Source organism: Loxodonta africana, chromosome 1, assembly GCF_030014295.1.
Source record: "Loxodonta africana isolate mLoxAfr1 chromosome 1, mLoxAfr1.hap2, whole genome shotgun sequence".
NCBI classification, from domain to species: Eukaryota; Metazoa; Chordata; class Mammalia; order Proboscidea; family Elephantidae; genus Loxodonta; species Loxodonta africana.
In genome coordinates this window covers 53,952,379-53,973,292 of record NC_087342.1, presented here as the reverse complement: position 1 = coordinate 53,973,292, position 20,914 = coordinate 53,952,379, and positions in this window count along the sequence as shown.

Below are 20,914 nucleotides of genomic sequence, written 5' to 3'. Positions count from 1 at the left end.
AGCCACCATCCATCTGTCAGTGGAGGCTTGCATGTTACGATGCTGAACAGGCTTCAGGGGAGCCTCCAGATTAAGAAGGTCTAGGAGGAATGGCCTGATGACCTACTTCTGAAAATCAGCCAATGAAAACCCTATGGATCACAATAGAATATTGTCTAATATAGTACTGGAAGATGAGTTCCCTAAATTGAAGGCACTCAAAATACATAGGGACTGCAACAATGGGCTCGTGTATATCAGGAATTGTGAAGTGGCACAGAACCGGGCAACGTTTCCTTGTGTTGTACGTGGGGTCGCTGTGAGCTGGAGCTGACTCGAAGGCAGTTAACAGGAACAGAATTCTAGGCCCTGAAGTCTCAGAGTAAACAAAAAAGACAGTCTGTACACTCACAAAGGTTTCATTCTAATGGGGGTAATAGATATCAAAGAAGTAAACTGAAAAAAATTAAATGATTTCAAGTTGTCATAAGAACTATTAGGGAAACAAAAGAAGATGAGATGAGAAGGGAGAGGGATTTAAAAAGAGTAGGCAGGGAGGGTGTCTTGGATAAATAAGTTGAAATCTAGAAAACAAGGGAGTTGCCCATGTGGAGGGCTGAAGAATCATTCTCACCCTCCAGGCAGGAAGGACTCTGACATAGGACCCAGCTTGTCACAGTCAAGAATTGAAAGCACCCCAGTGTGTTGGTGCCAGGAGAGCGTTGGGAGAGGAGTACCCCACTAGGTTGGCAAGGTTTCAGGACTTAGACCACGCACAGCCTTGCAAACCACCAGAGTAGGGGGCTGGAGTTCCTTCTAAGCATCACGAGGAACCAATAAAAGGTTTTGAAGAGAGGAGCGACGTGACTGGAAGCATGTTTTAAAAGGAAAATTTTAGCTGCTGTGTGCTAATGGATTTGAGAGAGCAGTGTGGGGAAGCATTTGGAGGCTATTGTAAGAATTCTAGCAGAAGATAATGGCAGCCTGGTCCCAGGCGATGGTACCATGGCTGCGTAGGTAATTCGTGGCCAGGAATCTTATCTAAGCTGCAGCTCTCATTTGGATATAAATTAGCCATCCATCTCTTTCTTACAGCGAGAGATTAAACTGAATAATGATCTTGAATATCTGGTTGACTTGGTAGTTCCAGTTTTTTAGTGTAAAGTAATAAGCTGGCATTGCATGGACCCATAAATCTGTCACGTTTGTTGAGTATGAGTCAGTTGCTAATCACCTACAGGTACGCTGACAAAATTAATTTTAGACTCAAGAAACGAGGAACAGACATGGTGGATGTGGGTTTCCGCCACACTGTGTTCTTATCTGGGTGTCCCCTGGGCCTCCCTAGCATGTACACTGCGTCATCATTTCTTTTTTAAAAAGGTCTTACTGTGGTAAAATATGTATAACAAAAAGTTTTCCATTTTAACCATTTTTAAATGCACAGTTCAGTGACGTGAATTATATTCACCATTTGGGGTTGTCATTACCACTCTTCATCTCCAAAATTTTTCATCCCCTCGAACATAAACTCAGTTTCTCTTCATCAACACCCCTTGGTTCCCCCTCCTCCCAGCCTAGTAACAACTAATAAACCTTTGTCTCTATGCATTTGCCTCTTCTAGGTAGTTCATATAAGTGGGAGCATACGATATTTGTTCTTCTGTGACCAACTTATTTCACTCAGCATCACGTTCTCAAGTTTCATCCATATCGTAGCATGTATCAAGACTTCATTTCTCTTTATGGCTGAGTAGTATTCCATTGAATGCATGTACCACATTTTGTTTGCCCACTCAACTTTTGAAAGACATTTCTATTTTTAAACAACACTGGTAACAGTTACTCCCGTTAATCTTCATCTCATTAGGTATTTCCATCCTTTCAAAATCTTTCTGGACCTGATTCTGTTAGCTTATTTCTCTGTTCATTTATTGGACACCTACTCCATGGCAGGTACTAGGTTAAAGCCAGTTGCTGTTAGCTCCAATTCATGATGATCCCATGTGTATCAGAGGAGAACTGTGCTCCACAGAGATTTCGGTGGTTGATTTTTCAGAAGAAGATCACCAGGTCTTTTTTCTGAGGTACCTCTGGGTAGATTCCAACCTCCAACCTTTTGGTTAGCGGCCAAGGGACTCCTGATACTAGGCTAGGCACTGGGAACAAAATAGACATGGTTCCTGCCTTCTTTGAATCCACATGGTAGGGAGACTGTACATTAAATAGATATATACTCAAATGAATATATAATTACACATCTCTGTAAGTGCTATAAAGGAAAAGATCAGAGAAACCAGAATAGTGGCAGTGGTGGCTATTTTAAATTGCGTGGCCAAAGAACAGTCCCTTGGTAAATGTAATTTAACTTGAAAACTGAATGCTGAGAAGGAATCAGTTGGCTAACGAGTTGAGGGAAGAAGTGTGAAGAGCCTGAGGAAGGATGCAGGAAGAGAAAGGAAGCAAGCCTGGGGTTAGTGAACAGGGAGAGTGAAGAAGGATGAAGATGGGAAGGTGGCAGAGAAGGGGGTGAAGGGGTTGGGGTGAGGGCATGAGGTGGGTGCAAGGGGGTGGGGGGTTGCAAGAACCTACTGTCTTGAAGGTCATGTCAGGACACCTAAGGATGGTAAGGAGTCCTACACAGAAAGGAACAGGGCTATTTATGTTTTTAAAAGATTGGTTTTTGTGTGGATGGGTTAGAGGGGGCAGGAACGGAGACTAGAAGATTAGTTAGGAGGTCATTGGAGTTGTCCTGGCTGGACCAGAGTGGTGGCATTGAAGGTAGGACAAAATGGAATGGTTTGAGAGAAATTGTGGAAGTTGAATTGACAGAAGCAGAATCATTTTTCTTGTGGTGTTGGATTGGATGTGGAGGTGAGGGAGGAAATATATGAAAAATGACCCCCAGGTTTTTGTTTGAGTAAGGTAAATGGCTGGAAAATTGTATATATTTTTAGGCTTTCTCTATACGTTTGTTTATATTATCAGAGTCCAAATGCTTGTCTTAAAATAGCACGACCCATAGCTTTACTACTCATTCATTGCTTCTCCAGAATCTCCTCTGTCTTTGTGTTCTGTAAATTTACTCTCTAATTTTCTTATTACTGAGTAGTTTCTTTATGCCTGGTTAGAACACTTTTTTTTCTTTAATCTAACATCTATTTTCATTAGGTACAAGAAAAGCCTTCAAATGAGAAAGTTAGTTTTGCTGCTAACATTCTAATTTTGTGAACTCCAAGAATCAGAAGGAGTCCTGGTGGTACGATGGTTAAGCGCTTAGCTGCTGACTGAAAGATCAACGGTTTGAACCCCCCAGCTGCTCCACAGGAGAAAAATGTGGCAGTCTGCTTCCGGAAACATTACAGCCTTGGAAATCCTATGGGGCAGTTCTACTCTGTCCTACAGGGTCATTATGAGTTGGAATCAACTCGATGTTAAAGGATTTTTACCCCAGGAGTCAGGCAGCATTGGTCCTCAGTACACACTGTAAGAACACCAAGGCTATGAAGGGGAGCTGGGTGGCTCCCTGGTCCCTCCCTCACTCTTTCCCTCCTCCCTTTCCAAAACACTGGAAAGTTGGAAAAATATTCCCTCCAACGATACAGCTGACCTACAGCTCAATGGGCTGCATTTAGGAGTAAATCACCCACATTTTCCAGCTTTACCAAGAAAATCTATTGCTTATTCTAATCTAAGGAATGTATTTTTTGGTTACATATCCTACTTTTAACACATTTTTTTTCTTTCAATTTTGACCTTAAAATTTGGACAAAATAACTGTATTTATACAGAACTGCTCTAAATCATACAGAAGCTTTTTTTTTTAGCTACATATGCTATAAATGAATATATTCCCAATGTAAGAATTCAAACCAAGAATTACATGGAATAAATATAGAACAGCATCTGTAAGCTCTCCTTCGGTGTACATATGTGTATGCAGATATACGTGTATATATATGGTTGGTATGCAGTTTGCATGTTACAGAGAGCAAAAATGTATTGAAGATATTTCCATACTGATACACATAGCACTACATCATTATTTTTTAATAATTGGTAAGTATTTTAATGTCTGCATGGTGCACAAATGGTTTTAAACATTCCCTTTTTTTACAGGACATTGAGGTTGTTTCTAATATTTTGCTGTTACAAGCAATTCCAATTAACCTTCCTGTGTATGCTTCTGGTGTACACATTTGAGTATTTTTTGACAGATTCATAAAAATTAAATTGGTATTTATGCACCCAATGACAGGGCTGCAAGATACATAAATCAAATTTTAACAGAATTGAAAAGTGAGATAGACACCTCCACAATTATAGTAGGAGACTTCAACACACCACTTTCGGAGAAGGACAGGACATCCAGTAAGAAGCTCAATAGAGACACGGAAGACCTAATTACAACAATCAACCAACTTGACCTCATTGACTTATACAGAACTCTCCACCCAACTGCTGCAAAGTATACTTTTTTTTTCTAGTGCACATGGAACATTCTCTAGAATAGACCACATATTAGGTCATAAAACAAACCTTTGCAGAATCCAAAACATTGAAATATTACAAAGCATCTTCTCAGACCACAAGGCCGTAAAATTGGAAATCAATAACAGAAAAATTAGGGAAAAGAAATCAAATACTTGGAAACTGAACAATACCCTCCTGAAAAAAGACTGGGTTATAGAAGACATTAAGGAGGGAATAAGGAAATTCATAGAATGCAACGAGAATGAAAATACTTCTTATCAAAACCTCTGGGACACAGCAAAAGCAGTGCTCAGAGGCCAATTTATATTGATAAATGCACACACACAAAAAGAAGAAAGCGCCAAAATCAGAGAACTGTCCCTACGACTTGAACAAATAGAAAGTGAGCAACAAAAGAATCCATCAGGCACCAGAAGAAAACAAATAATAAAAATTAGAGCTGAACTAAATGAATTAGAGAACAGAAAAACAATTGAAAGAATTAACAAAGCCAAAAGCTGGTTCTCTGAAAAAATTAACAAAAAGAAATACAGGAAAGGAAACAAATAACCCGAATAAGAAACGAGAAGGGCCACATCACAACAGACCCAACTGAAATTAAAAGAATCATATTAGATTATTACGAAAAATTGTACTCTAAGAAATTTGAAAACTTAGAAGAAATGGATGAATTCCTGGAAAAACACTACCTACCTAAACTAACACAATCAGAAGTAGAACAACTAAATAGACCCATAACAAAAAAAGAGATTGAAACGGTAATCAAAAAACCCCCAACAAAAAAAAGCCCTGGCCTGGATGGCTATACTGCAGAGTTCTACCAAACTTTCAGAGAAGAGTTAACACCACTACTACTAAAGGTATTTCAAAGCATAGAAAATGACGGAATACTACCCAACTCATTCTATGAAGCCACCATCTCCCTGATACCAAAACCAGGTAAAGACACCACAAAAAAAGAAAATTATAGACCTATATCCCTCATGAACATAGATGCAAAAATCCTCAACAAAATTCTAGCCAATAGAATTCAACAACATATCAAAAAAATAATTCACCACGACCAAGTGGGATTTATACCAGGTATGCAAGCCTGGTTTAATATTAGAAAAACCATTAATGTAATCCACCAGATAAATAAAACAAAAGACAAAAACCACATGATCTTATCAATTGATGCAGAAAAGGCATTTGACAAAGTCCAACACCCATTTATGATGAAAACTCTCAGCAAAAAAAGGAGTTGAAGGAAAATTCCTCAACATAATAAAGGGCATTATGCAAAGCCAACAGCCAACATCACTCTAAATGGAGAGAGCCTGAAAGCATTTCCCTTGAGAACGGGAACCAGACAAGGATGCCCTTTATCACCGCTCTTATTGAACATTGTGCTAGAAGTCCTAGCCAGAGCAATTAGGCTAGACAAAGAAATAAAGGGCATCCGGATTGGCAAAGAGGAAGTAAAATTATCTCTATTTGCAGATGACATGATCTTATACACAGAAAACCCCAAGGAATCCTCCAGAAAACTACTGAAACTAATAGAAGAGTTTGGCAGAGCCTCAGGTTATAAGATAAACATACAAAAATCACTTGGATTCCTCTACATCAACAAAAAGAACATCGAAGAGAAAATCACCAAATCAATACCATTCACAGTAGCCCCCAAGAAGATAAAATACTTAGGAATAAATCTTACCAAGGATGTAAAAGACCTATACAAAGAAAACTACAAAGCTCTACTACAAGAAATTCAAAAGGACATACTTAAGTGGAAAAACATACCTTGCTCATGGATAGGAAGACTTAACATAGTAAAAATGTCTAATCTACCAAAAGCCATCTATACATACAATGCACTTCCGATCCAAATTCCAATGTCATTTTTTAAGGTGATAGAGAAACAAATCACCAACTTCATATGGAAGGGAAAGAAGCCTCGGATAAGCAAAGCATTACTGAAAAAGAAGAAGAAAGTGGGAGGCCTCACTCTAGCTGATTTCAGAACATATTATACAGCCACAGTAGTCAAAACAGCCTGGTACTGGTACAACAACAGACACATAGACCAGTGGAACAGAATTGAGAACCCAGATATAAATCCATCCACGTATGAGCAGCTGATATTTGACAAAGGCCCCTTGTCAGTTAATCGGGGAAAAGATAGTCTTTTTAACAAATGGTGCTGGCATAACTGGATATCCATTTGCAAAAAAATGAAACAGGACCCATACCTCACACCATGCACAAAAGCTAACTCCAAGTGGATCAAAGACCTAAACATAAAGACTAAAACGATAAAGATCATGAAAGAAAAAATAGGGACAACCTTAGGAGCCCTAATACAAGGCATAAACAGAATACAAAACATTACCAAAAATGATGAAGAGAAACCAGATAACTGGGAGCTCCTAAAAATCAAACACCTGTGCTCATCTAAAGTCTTCACCAAAAGAGTAAAAAGACCACCTACAGACTTGGAAAGAATTTTCAGCTATGACATCTCCGACCAGCGCCTGATCTCTAAAATCTATATGATTCTGTCAAAACTCAACCACAAAAAGACAAACAACCCAATCAAGAAGTGGGCAAAGGATATGAACACACACTTCACTAAAGAAGATATTCAGGCAGCTAACAGATACATGAGAAAATGCTCTCGATCATTAGCCATTAGAGAAATGCAAATTAAAACTACGATGAGATTCCGTCTCACTCCAACAAGGCTGGCATTAATCCAAAAAACACAAAATAATAAATGTTGGAGAGGCTGCGGAGAGATTGGAACTCTTATACACTGCAGGTGGAAATGTAAAATGTACAACCACTTTGGAAATCTATCTGGCATTATCTTAAACAGTTAGAAATAGAACTACCATACAACCCAGAAATCCCACTCCTCGGAATATACCCTAGAGAAATAAGAGCCTCCACGCAAACAGATATATGCACACCCATGTTTATTGCAGCTCTGTTTACAATAGCAAAAAGCTGGAAGCAACCAAGGTGTCTATCAACGGATGAATGGTTAAATAAATTGTGGTATATTCACACAATGGAATACTACGCATGGATAAGAACAGTGACGAATCTCTGAAACATTTCATAACATGGAGGAACCTGGAAGGCATTATGCTGAGCGAAATTAGTCAGAGGCAAAAGGACAAATATTGCATAAGACCACTATTATAAGATCTTGAGAAATAGTATAAACTGAGAAGAACACATACTTTTGTTGTTACGAGGCGGGGAGGGAGGGAGGGTGGGAGAGGGTTTTTTACTGATTAATTAGTAGCTAAGAACTGCTTTAGGTGAAGGGAAGGGCAATACTCAATACATGGAAGGTCAGCTCAACTGGACTGGACCAAAAGCAAAGAAGTTTCCGGGATAAACTGAATGCTTCAAAGGTCAGCGGAGCAATGGCGGGGGTTTGGGGACCATGGTTTAAGGGGACTTCTAAGTCAATTGGCAAAATAATTCTATTATGAAAACATTCTGCATCCCACTTTGAAATGTGGCGTCTGGGGTCTTAAATGCTAACAAGCTGCCAACTAAGATGCATCAACTGGTCTCAACCCACCTCGAGCAAAGGAGAATGAAGAACACCAAGGTCACAAGATAACGAAGAGCCCAAGAGACAGAAAGAGCCACATGAACCAGAGACCTACATCATCCTGAGACCAGAAGAACTAGTTGGTGTCTGGCCACAACTGAGGACTGCCCTGACAGGGAGCACAACAGAGAACTCCTGAGGGGGCAGGAGAACAGTGGGATGCAGACCCCAAATTCTCATAAAAAGACCATACTTAATGGTCTGACTGAGACTAGCGGAATCCCGGCAGTCATGGTCCCCAAACCTTCTGTTGGCACAGGACAGGAACCATTCCCGAAGACAACTCATCAGACATGAAAGGGACTGGACAGTGGGTAGGAGAGAGATGCTGATGAAGAGTGAGCTAATTATATCAGGTGGACACTTGCTACTGTGTTGGCATCTCCTGTCTGGAGGGGGGATGGGAGGATAGAGAGAGTTGGAAGCTGGCAAAATTGTCACGAAAGGAGAGACTGGAAGGGCTGACACATTAGGGGGAGAGCAAGTGGGAGTACGGAGTAAGGTGTGTATAAACTTATATGTGACAGTCTGACTTGACTTGTAAACGTTCACTTGAAGCTCAATAAAAGTTAATAAAAAAAAATTAGATTGGGTGAAAAGATGTGTATGTTTCATTACACCAACATGTACACGTCAGTTTTGCTTTCCCATACCACCAACATTGGATATTAATAACCTTCAAGCAATGTCACCAATTTGGAAAAATGTATTATTGTTTTAATTTTTGTTTCCATCTTTATTAATGGGTTGAGCGTATATATTTCATTTTTTGTGTGTGTGAATTGCCTATTCATGTTCTTTTACTATTTTTCTATCAAATTCTCTTCTTACTGATTTATAGAAACCCTTCATATATATCTTATGAAGAGTTCCTATTCTTTTCCTTTATATACATTAAACATGTTTTTCACCTTGTCCCACATCTTTTCATTTCTTCATGGTGTTTTCTTTCATAATGCAACATTTTAAAATTTTTATGACATTAATCTTTTAATTTTTTTCCTTATGGTTTAGAGATTTTCTATTCTGTGTAAAAAGGCCTTCCCCACCCCAAGTTTATATATAAAAAAAAATTCTCCTGTATTTTATCCTAATGCTTTTTATAGATTGAAAAAAATTATTTAGCTGTTTATTACATTGGAAATCTGTTTTTGTCCATGGAGTGGTTTAGAAATCTAATTTTTATTTCTAGACTATGTAGGCATTTAAATATTTGTTGAATGAATAAATAAATCTAATTTTTCCCCTGTGAATTCTAATTATTCCAACACTACTTATTGAGCTGTTAACATTTTTCCCCCCAGATTAAAATATCATCAATATCCAATACTAAACTGTCATTTATAGGTGAGTCTCTTTCTAGTCCTTTATAGTGTTCCATTGCTGTCTTGTCTTCTTATCACATTACTTTAATTACTATAGACTTAAAGTATGTCTTTATCGTTGTTGTTGTTGTTGTTAGGTGCAGTCGAGTTGGTTCTGACTTATAGTGACACTGTTGTACAACAGAACAAAACAGTGCCCAGTCCTGCTCCATCCTCACAATTGTTGTTATGCTTGAGCCCATTGTTGCAGCCACTGTGTCAATCCACCTCATTGAGGGTCTTCCTCTTTTTTGGTGACGCTCTACTTTACCAAGCATGATGGCCTTCTCTGAGGAGTGGTCCCTCCTGATAATACGTCCAAAGTACGTGAGAAAAGTCTCACCATCCTCGCTTCTAAGGAGCATTCTGGCTCTACCTCTTCCAAGACGGATTTGTTTATTCTTCTGGCAGTCCATGGTATATTCAATATTCTTTGCTAACACCATAATTCAAATGGATCAATTGTCTTTGGTCGTCCTTATTTGCTAGGGTCATTTATTAAAATTCTCTTGGATTTTCTTTCATTCTTTATCTTCCAGATAAACTTTAGAATTAACTTACGAAGCTTCATAAAACTTCTCTTGGGGTCTTTTTATAGGAAATGTATAGAACGTATAGGTTAATTTGAAATAAGTTTCTCTTTATTACTCTTGTAGTCATTATACTACCATTAAAATTAGTGAGGTTTGGTCCTCATTTTCAGAAATATTAATCACTTAATGTTATTAAATTAAGGGTTACTTAAAGTAACTGGAAGTGTGTGTGTGTGTGTATGTGTGTGTGTGTGTGTATCCTGATATCTGTTAGCATGGTGCCTGGCACTAGAAGTTATGCAATAAGTATTTGTTAAATAAATGTCATTGTAAATATTTGTTAAATGAATACCATTATTGTTAAAATAGGAAAATTATTACAGCTATAGGCTTTTTTGTCTTTTCATATTGGAATCATTTCAGACTTACAGAGAAGTTGCAGAAATGTCCAGAGAATTTCTATGTACCTTCTCCAAGCTTCCCCTGATGTAACTGGAAGGAAGAAATCAACGTTGATGCAATATGATTAACTACTTTACAAACTTTGGTCAAATCTCACCAGTTTCCTCTCATTACTGTCCTTTTTTTTTGGGGGAGGGGGGCGGTCCAGGACCGAATCCTGGAATCCGCATAGCATTTAGTTTTCATGTCTGCTTAATCTCCTTCAATCTGTGACAATTTCTCAGTCTATCTTTGTTTCCCTGAACTTGACACTTTTGAAGAATGCTGGTCAGGCATTTCGTTGATATTTTCTTAAAATTACCCATTGCAGTCAAGTCAATTCCGACTCATAGTGACCCTATAGGACAAAGAAGAACTGCTGTGCAGGGTTCCCGAGCCCTGGTGGCACAGTGGTTAAGAGTTACAGCTGCTAACAAAAAGGTCAGCAGTTTGAATCCACCAGCCTTTCCTTGGAAACTGTATGGGGCAGTTTTATTCTGTCCTATATAGTTGCTATGAGTCGGAATTGACTTGATGGCAATGGGTTAATCTTTTCAGGAGCAGACTGCTGCATCTTTCTTCTGTAGAGTGGCTGGCAGGTTTGAACCACCAACTTTTTGATTAGCAACCAAACACTGACCTACTGCACCACCAAGGCTCTTGTTCTTATGATTAGATGGGGGTTATGCGTTTCTGTTAAGAATGAAAAAATGACGTTGTGTCCTTCCCAGAGCACCATATCAGGGGATAGATGATGTCAATGTCTATTGTTGGTGATATTAACCTTGATTACTTGTTGAAGCTGATGTCTGTGGGGTTTCTCCACCATACGGCTCAATTTTTTTTTCCTTTGTAATAAGCATCTTAAGGGAGATACTTTAAGACTCTACAAATATTCCATTTTCTCATCATGGTTTTGCCCACTAATTTTAGCATTATTTGATGGTTCTTTTGTTTGCCTAATGGTGATTTTTCTATCTCATTTATTTCTTTTACATTTATTAATTAGAATTCTATTAAAAGAAAGAGTAAACAAACAAACAAAAACCTGTTGTTGTAGAGTAGATTCCAACTCATGGCGACCTCATGTGTGTCACAGTAGAAAAATTCCATAGGGCTTTTTAGCTGTAATCTTTCAGAAGCAGATGGCCAGACAGCAGACAGAGCTAGGAAATGTGGCATAAGCAGTTTGCAATCAGCTACTAACCTAAAGCTTGGCAGTTGGAACCCACCCAGTGGCACCATGGAAGAAAGGCCTGGCAATCTACTTTCATAAAGATTATAACCAAGAAAACCTTTTGGAGCAATTCTGCTCTGTAACACATGGAGTCACCGTGAGTTGAAATCAACTCAACAGGAACTTTTTTTTTTTTATGCTAGCCAGTGCATACAGACATCTATATTTCTGTGTCTATACATCTGTATATATATATTAGCAACCGTGAGTTCATACTAACACCTTTAATTTCAATCCAACACTACAGGGTTCATTCTATATCCCCCCCGCCCTGCCCTTTTCTTGTTTATAATTCTGTTTCTCAGTAAAAGACCTGGTTCTCATTATCCACAATATATGTACTTATTTGTTCAACCAGAGTATAAACATAAAGGGTAACTCTAGAATTTTTAAGTTAAAAAAAACCACTGGATATTATTTGGTATAATTCCCTCATTTTACAAATGGGAAAATCCTGGTCCACAGTGTTTAAGTTGCCAAAAGGAAGAAACAAATTACTAGAAGAAGATAATTGTAAATGTCAGGATTTTAAATTTTAATATTGTGTATATTTCATGGGAGGATTTAGAAAGAACAGGAAGTATAATGTCAGGTCACTGCTAAGAAGAGAAAAGAAATTTCTGAGATGTTAACTTGGTTTTTCTCTCTATTGCTGTACTAGTGAGACTATCGGACTAAAAGCAAAGCATTCGGTCAGCATGGCTTGTGTATATAATATGGTCAAAGGCCAGAAAAATTGGACACGGTGCTCAAGCAGTGTTAAGACAGCTCCGGAAAATAGAAGAACAAAGTATTTCATTACCATGTCTAATTTCCACAGTTATGGACACATTCAAATCCTCCGAGGTCATTAAAGTTTATAGATCTTGTTACATGAAGCAGAAGTAAAGGAAGGATTTTATTTCTTCTTTCTCTCATAAATATCGTCAACATCTTGTCTTTTGTGACTCTGTGTCAGTCACTGGAACTGAAATTACTAAAATTGAGATAAACACAGTGTTAGTTTTCTTGGAAACTCTGAGACAAGCCAAATACTTCTAATCTCTGAGGCTGAAAATTGACAATTACCTGTCCACGTTGAAGATGTGACCATTAATCCCCTTCTGTGTTTTGTCTCTTCTCTGCTATGGAGATTTGGAATCCCTATTTCTATGCTTCAGGATCCTGATTTTCGTTCGCGTGGCCCAGTGCTAGACTGGAGAAGAGGAGGGGTTTCCATTCTGATTGTGAAGGTTGCAGTCAGAAAGATGGGCCCCCAGCACCTGGGGATTGAAATGTAGCATTTGCTTTTCTGTGAAACAGTGTTATGTGTTTACATGTTTTACTTTAATGTTGCACAGTCTAAGGCCTGTTAGTAACACAGTACATGTATATTGTGGGTTAAAAGATTCTATAGGCTCTTTTTAAGGACATTTAATGCACTTGATTGCTAACCAAAAGGTTGGAGTCCAGCCCACCCAGAGGTGCCTCAGAAGAAAGGCCCGGTGATTTCCTTCTGAAAAATCAGCCACCAAAAACCCTATGGAGCACAGTTCTAATCTGACACACATGGGGTCACCATGCACTGGTGTCCACTCAATGACAACTGGTGGTGGTGGTGGTAGTGATAGCCTCTTTAGGTAATCCGACTCGCACGTATACTGTTGGTTGTATGGGAAAATATTCCCAAGCAATCAACTTCCTGATTTAATTTTGAGATTCAGCTCATCCTTAAATTGGTGACAGACTGTTGAGTTCTGGTGTCCATAGCAGGATCGAATTAATGATAATCACCCTTAAATTTCTAAATCTTAATTCATACTATCAAGAGATTTCATCCTTGTCTTAGCTGGAATAAGACCTAGGAAATGGCAAAACAGGTTTTTGCCTTATGCTATAATGAACCCTTAACCTGGTGAGCAGACCCTGGTTCTCCTTCTCTGGGGGAGAAGAGCACAGCTAACCAGAGTGAAGTTAAAAACATTTAGGCTCACACATCTACAGAAATCTCACAAATCTACATTATTTTCAAAGTGAAGAGGCACAGCTATTACTTCCCCATTTCAGACCTTCATTGCTGCTCTTCTGAAGTTTTTTCTCCTTCCATTTGCACTTGATATACATGATTTGAATCCGTGTTGTCTATAATCAAATATTTAAATGGGATGAGTACATAGAATGATTGCAACCAAGCCCACATTCTGAGTTACCCGCAAACTTTTACCCTGATTCAGGAAATTTAAGGACATTAAAATTAGCAATGTGGGAAATGTGCTCTCTGGCCTTGTGTGATTTAAGGAACTGGAAATTATTTCTGAGTTGTTTGATTGAAAAGGGCATCTATAAAATTCTCACCTCACGAAACGTGGAGGGGTTTATTGCTTAAATAATCATAAAATAAAAGTTCTTACCACCAAATAAGTAGTAGCCTCCTTAAAGAGGGTCTTCATATTGCCAAAGACATTTACTATAAATCTTTTCCAGAAAATATATATTAATTTTTCATGGTTGGGATTGTATTAAACCCTTTTTTCTATTATCAAAGGCAAACGCATTTCTTAGAAACATTTTTCTTACTTTTAACCCAATGAAGTCAAAATGTTAACAAAAGAAACAAGTTTAAGTCAAAAACAGATACCATTATTTTGAAGAACAAACCAGTTGGAATTGTGAGGTTGGTGAACACCGACTCAAACACATACAGTGGCAATAATAATAAAGAATGAACAGAAAATTATCCTTCAAATAGATTACATTTTTATGTGTTTTCCCTTTTCAAAGCTGTCACAATGGGAAAGTTTCTCTTTATAGAGACTCAGACTGCTAAAATCGTTCCCTTAACTCACATTAACATTAATGGGCCTCCTGGTGAGAAAAGAAAAGTCCCCAGAGTATGTCTAAATGACATTCCGAAATGGTACCTGTAAATTTTACTGCATTACTAATCTCATTTTTGATCCATTTCATATTTGAAATAAGAAATTCAGTTACAGTGAGAACAGTTGTAGAAACAGCCAACCTGTCAGTGGTAAGCATAAAAACCAGTCGCTGTAGAGTCAGTTCCGACTCATGGAGACCTCATGTGTGTCAGAGTACAACTGTGCTCCACAGGGTTTCAATGGCTGATTTTTCAGAAGTAGGTCCCCAGGCCTTTCTTCTGAGGTGCCTCTGGGTGGATTTGAACCTCCAACCTTCAGTTAGTAGCCAAGTGCTTAACTATTTGCACCACCCAGGGGCTCCAGGACTCCACTATTGATAAAACTATGCACTATTGATAGGAAATATGGCTATCAAAACTACTTAGGAATTTAACTCAATATCTAGAGAGAATTGAATGTTACAATTTTTCTTTTGGTTGGAGACTTGAAATTTTATATTGCTGGTTTCCTTAACGACATCTGGTTCTTGAATTTGGCTACTTATTTTTCTTTAATCACTATTATTTAGTAGACATCTTTATTTGCATAATTACAGGACAAATCTCAGCTGTGTTTAGGGGAACTTACGTGAAAAAGATATTCGGCTGATACAGCTTACTCCATTATTTCAAAATTTTCAATATTCATGCATTCATGGTAAGTACAGACCCTTGAAAGGAGCCCTGGTGGCACAGTGCTTAAGGCTTCTGCTGCGAATTGAAAGGTCAGCGGTTCGAATCCACCAGCAGCTGCACAGGAGAAAGATGTGGCAGTCTGTTTCAGTAAAGATTACAGCCTTGGAAACCCTATGGGGCAGTTCTACTCTGTCCTATAGCATGGCTATGAGTCAGAATCGACTCGATGGCAATGGGTTTGGTTTGGTTTATATACCCTTGAAAAAGCTACGCCTGATAGACCCACAGGTATAGCTTTATTTAAAATAAATTTACTGAAAATATTCACTTTGTTGAAATTTACCGAAAATATTCAGGAGGAGAATGTGAATAATATTTTAAATCCCAAAAGGAAAAGGATTTTGGTCTAGGAATTAAGATCCTAGGGTTTAGATGCCAGAATAAAATTCTACTTTTTTATCATATGACCTTAGAAGGTTTTTAGAAAATTGTTATCTAAAATAGACTTGACCGAACCTAATATAATTCATATTAAAAAGGACTTGCCACAATTCTAGCATAATTCAAATAAAATTTAACTCACTAACATAGCTTTTTTCATATTTTAAAACAGTGCCGCATAACTATGAATGAATATGTGGGGCTAAAACGATCTTTGAGAAATCACTTTCGAATATGCAGTTATATTCTTGGGGGTTCATGAGTATTTTCTATGAGGATTAAATTCTGTGTGTGTTTACTTATTTGTGCTTATTTTAACATAAAAAAGGGACTATTCAATATCATTTGTGTGACTTTTTTTATACCCAAATATCACTCAGTCTTTGTATTAAGGATTTCTTTGGTGCCAAACTGTTCTATCTTGATTGTTAGAAGTTAGTGGAAACTAAACAGAGGCAGTAGATGGTGCATTCAGGGCAAACAAATTCCAAGCTGTAAAGGGCAGTGTCTTGAGAAGTAGGAATAGGATGGAGTCATGGCTGATCCACGGGGTACAGGCAGATGAAACTCAAAAGAACCTATAAAAAGAGAACCTGTGGACTGGGAAATCTTTGGCAATGACATATCTGATAAAGGCCTAATCTCTAAAATATATAGAAAACTTTCACAACTCAACAACAAAAAGACAAACAACCCAACCGTAAAATAGGCAAAGGACACGAACAGATAACTTCACCAAAGAGGACATAAAAGAAGCCAACAAATACATGAAAAGATGCTTGCTATCATTAGCTAATCAGAACCACTATGAGATACCATCTCATCTCTACAAAAATGGTATTGATCAAAAAACAAAACAAAACAAAACGATAAATGCTGGCAAGGTTGTGGGGAGATTGGAACTCCCATACAGTACTGGTGGAAATGTAAAATGGTCCAACCACTACGGAAAACAATATCTAGAGATAGAAATACCATAAAATCCATTGCTGTAGAGTTGATTCCGACTCATAGCGACCCTGTAGGACAGGGTAGAACTGCCCCATAGAGTTTCCAAGGGGTGCCTGGTGGATTCCAACTGCTGACCTTTTGGCTAGCAGCCATAGCACTTAACCACTACGCCACCAAGGTTTCCAGAAATACCATATGATCCAGTAATCCCACTCCTAGGAATATATCCTAGAGAAATAAGAGCCATCACGTGAATAGACATATACACACACATGTCCACTGCAACATTATTCACAATAGCAAACAGGTGGAAACAACCTAAAGGCCCATCAGCAGTTGAATGGATAAACAAATTATGGTACTTACTATACACACAATGGAACAGTACACAATGATGAATCTGCAAAACATCTCACAACGTAGATGAATCTGGAGGCATTATGCTGAGTGAATTAAGTCAATCACAAAAGGACAAATACTATATGAGACCACTATTATAAAAACTCAAGACAAAGTTTACACACAGAAAGAAACAATCTTTGATGGTTACCAGGGACGGGAGTGTTGAGGAAGGGAAATCATTAACTAGAGAGTAGACAAGAGTTAACTTTGGTGAATGGAGAGACTGTGCATAATGTAGGGGAAGTCAGCACACCTTGACGCATCATCCAAACACACTGAAGGACTGAGTTACTGGGACCCAGGGCTGAAGGTCATGGTCATGGGGGTCCTCTAGGCCAATTGGCATAATAAAGTTTATAAAGAAAATGTTCTATATCCAACTTTGGTGAGTAGTGGCTGGGGTCTTAAAAGCTTTTAATCGGCCATCTAAGATACATCTACTGGTCCCATTCCATCTGGAGCAAAGGAGAATGAAGGAAACCAAAGACGCAAGGGAAATATTAGTCCAAACGACTAGTGTACCACAAGTACCATAGCCTCCACCAGTCCAAGCTCAGAAAAACTAGGTGGTGTCTGGCTACCATCACCAACAGCTCTGGCAGGGATCACAACAGAGAGTCCCAGAAGAAGCAGAAGAAAAATGTAGAACAAAATTCAAATTCACAAAAGAAGACCAGACTTACTGGCATGACAGAGACTGGAAGAACCTCCAAGACTATGCCTCCCCTGTCCCCCCGCCCCCACAGCCTTTTAACTCAGAACCGAAGCCATTGGAAAGTTCACCCTTCAGCCAAAGATTAGTCAGGTCTATAAAACAAACAATAACACACATGAAGAACATGCTTCTTAGTTCAATCATGTTTATGAGAGCAAAGGGGCAACACCTCTCCAAAAGCATTGACGAGAAGGCAGGAAGTGACAGGAAAAACGGGGAATTGGGGTGTGGAAGGGGAGAGCGTTGACACATCATGAAGATTGCAACCAATGTCACAAAATAATTTGTATATAATCTGTTGAACGAGAAACTATTTGACTTTATAAAGTCTCACCTAAAACACAATAAAAAATAATAATAAAAAAAGAGGTGTCACACGAATAGACCCATACACACACGTGTTCATTGCAACATTATTCACAACAGCAAAAAGATGGAAATAACCTCAGTGCCCATCAACAGATGAATGGATAAACAAATTATGGTACATCCTGTACATGCAATAGAATTCTATGCAACGATAAAGAACAATGATGAATCGCAAAATGTCTCACAACATGGATGAACCTGGAAGACATTATGATGAGCAAAATAAGTCAATCACAAAAGGACAAATACTGTATGAGATCACTATTATAAAAACTCAAGAAAAAGTTTACATGCAGAAAGAAACAATCTTTGATGGTTAAAAGGGAGGGGAGGAATGGAGAGGGAAAACCACTAACTGGGTAGTAGACAAGTGTTAACTTTGGTGAAGGGAAAGGCAATGCACAATATGGAACTCAGCATCACTTGACTAAGGCAAAGGAAGCCACTGGGAGACAGGAAAACCAGAGGAATGCAAATGGGGCAGCGGTGCTGACACATTGCAGGGATTGTGACCATCACAAAACAATTTGTGTGTAAGTTTTTTGAACAGGAGACTAACATGCTCTGTAAACTTTCACCTAAAACACAATAATATGTTCAAAATAAACAAAACAACAACAAAAAGGAACCTGGGCAGTTTCTGGTTCAAGATGGTGGACAGAGCACACACGTTTGTCTCCTCTCTTTCCTGAGAGTCCATTAGAATGACAGTAAAGAATTTAAGTAAGACCTTATTCTCAACCTTCAAAGATAAAAAGAGCAAGAGAGGTAGCATTGAACATTAAAATATTTCAGCAAATTTCAGGAAATTGGATGATGAAGCAAAGCAAAAGAAGCTATGGCTTAAAATACATGCAGATTAAGGCATCAAGAAGGCTGGGAATACGATGTAGAGCTGAAATTAGGCAACCGTTGTGGTTTACCTGGGACTATCCTGGTTTTACCACTGAAAGTCCCACATCCTGAGAAAATTCTGTTTCAGGCAAATTGGGACAGCTGGTCACCCTAGCTGAAAGCATGGTGTGTTATGTAAAAGTTCTTTTGTAGACTATCTCCTTCCCCCATTTCCTCCATTTGCAATCACTGTGCATTAGAAGAGAGAGGAGAGAAGTGCACTAAGCTGGGCTGAGCCCTAAGTATTAGCTGTTTGGATAATTTTAACTGGTTTTTTGCCCTTTACCATTTTATAATTTCCAAAAACTGATTATAAAATATAAATTATAATTGTACAAATAATATAAATATATTTATATATAACTTTATCCTCTAAAATACAATTTCTTTATATAATATCTACTTTTATTATATAAAATATGATGACATGATCTGTGAAATAGTTAGAAAATAAAAAACTACAATAACCTTCAAAATTAGGGGAAAAGCCCAAACTGTGCCATAGGAGTTAATCATGTTGCAAGCAGTGATTTAATACAACAGTATGCAAACTGGCAGGCATGTTTTAATTTTAATGACTTTGGTCTTAATTACTATTTTTTCTGGTTTTTGTAGATGGACTAGTGATTCATACCTAGTTTTATATCTATACATATTAAAATAAAATAACAAAAAGAATTTAAGTACATACTAGAGTGTGTTAGAAAATTTTTTATACTGCATAAATTTAGGAAATACTACCAAACTTTATTTTTCCTTATTGGGCAGCCTAACCAATTAACTCCACTAGACTGTGTTTCATTTGGTTTCCCAACAATTTTGGCCCATGGAAAGCTGAACTTCAACACACAGGCTTGTGATAGAACAGCACATCTGTATTCGTAACTGGGTTGAATTGCAAGTCACAGTACAATTCTTTGTTATATAACCAGGGCTCCGAGCTGGTCTGAAGAGGTTCAGTCATGGTCGTGAAAGTAAAACTGGAAGACACACCAATTTTTAAAATTCGGTTGATCTGGAACCATACATAACAGGGATGGGAAAAATTATGGGTCAAAGCTCTGGAATGGGAGACTCAGAAGAGCTGTAGTGAGCCGTTTCAGGAGCCCAGTGCATGAGATTGGGGATTACTGACAGAACTGAGGAGAGCAACACACATTTAAAACCACGTAGTTGCCATCTTTGAGCCAGTCACTGCTGTTTCCAACTCTGCTCAGAAGTCTACAGCAAGAGATTTCGTTGCTATGCAACAAGTATGCTGTCCTTGTTTTCTAAGAAGGAGATTAAGCTTCCAGCAGGGCTTCGACCAGTGGAGGCTTGCATGTTGCTATGATGCTGAACAGATTTCAACACATCTTCCAGACTAAGATGGATTAGGAAGAAATGCCTGACACCTACTTCCAAAAAGCAGCCAATAAAAACCCAATGGACCCAGCAGCATTTTGCCCATTGTGCATGAGGCCCCTCAATGGCAGTTAACAACAGAACTAGTCTCTTGACATTGTTCCTGCTTTACGTCTCTTAACTTCAATTTGTAATGAAAGATTCTTCCACCGATAAAATAGTTTTAGGCTAGCAAAACAATGGATGTAATTTTTTTTAAGCTGTGTTGTTTTGCCATTTTTTATCCCTGAAATCATATCACTCCCACTTACAAAGGAGAATTTAAAAATTAATCCATGAATTGTTTTAGAGCGACTTGGAGACTGGAGTGTTAGAAGAAATGGTGCTTTATTTCCATATTCAGCTCTGCCATTGCTCTCTCTGGAAGGATAATCTTGGAACTGGTCCAGTTGGATTTATTGAAAGCTTATTAACAAGAGTAGCTGGTGTGTTGAGTTGTCTCTGATTGTTTTTCTTTTGTTTATTTTCTAGTTCCAGCCTCAAGATTCAAAGACTGCCGTACCTTGTAGGAGTCTCCTTACATTGCAAGCTTTTCCTATTCTTTT